We start from the raw sequence: 882 nt of genomic DNA, 5'->3' as shown, positions 1-882 counted from the left end.
ACTCTTCTTTTTTGGTGTAAAGAACTGGACTCAGGGCCTTGCACTTGCTAGGCAAGGGCTCTTCTAAGGACAAAATTTACTACATTCAGATAAAAGTAGGTCTTAATTCTCTGTCTACTCGAAAGCAATACTTCTGTCCTAAAAATGTTGTTCTATTCTTAGTAGCATATAGCAAAAAAAAAAAAAAAAAAAGACACCTAACTTTAAAGGACATTTTGTGTTTTATGATGGTAGTTGTTTTAGCCAGGGGCTGGTGGCTCACATCTGTAATCTTAGCTACCTGAGGCTGAGGTAGGAAAGTCCATGAAACCTTTATCTCCAATTAACCACCAAAAAGCTAGAAGTAGAGAGGAGCTTGGCTCAAGTGGTAGAGTAACAGCTTTGAGCAAAATATCTCTGGGACAGTGTCCAGACCTTGGGTTCAAGCCCTAGGATGGGTGCACATGCACACACACATACACACACACACACACACACACACACACACACACACACACGATGATTGCTTGTAGTTTTGCTAGACTTTTGACTACTGAGATTTAACCAACTCAAGGTTTATTTAAATTGTATTTCTATGTCAATCTTTTGATAGTTTATAACTGTGTTTAAACAAACAGCTGTTGATCAAAATCATGTTCATCCTGCTTTTAGCTATTCCTCAGGCATTTTCAGACCTAATTGAAGAGCCAGTACTTTTTAGCAAAAGCATCCCCAAAGTTCTGGTTACAAAGACAGCCTTTTTAGATTTCTGCTGATATGTCCTTTATTGTAAGGTAAAACATGAAAAATCTTTTAGTCAGGAAAAGTAAATGAATCCTTAAGATCTAGTACATTTTCATGCTCTTGACCTTCTAGGATGATTTAAAAGTTTGGGAAGACACA

This window comes from Dipodomys spectabilis, unplaced genomic scaffold (genome assembly GCF_019054845.1).
Source record: "Dipodomys spectabilis isolate Male_0828 unplaced genomic scaffold, ASM1905484v1 ptg000286l, whole genome shotgun sequence".
Classification (NCBI taxonomy): Eukaryota; Metazoa; Chordata; class Mammalia; order Rodentia; family Heteromyidae; genus Dipodomys; species Dipodomys spectabilis.
The sequence above is the reverse complement of the archived record's forward strand: the minus strand, read 5'-3'. Positions refer to the sequence as shown.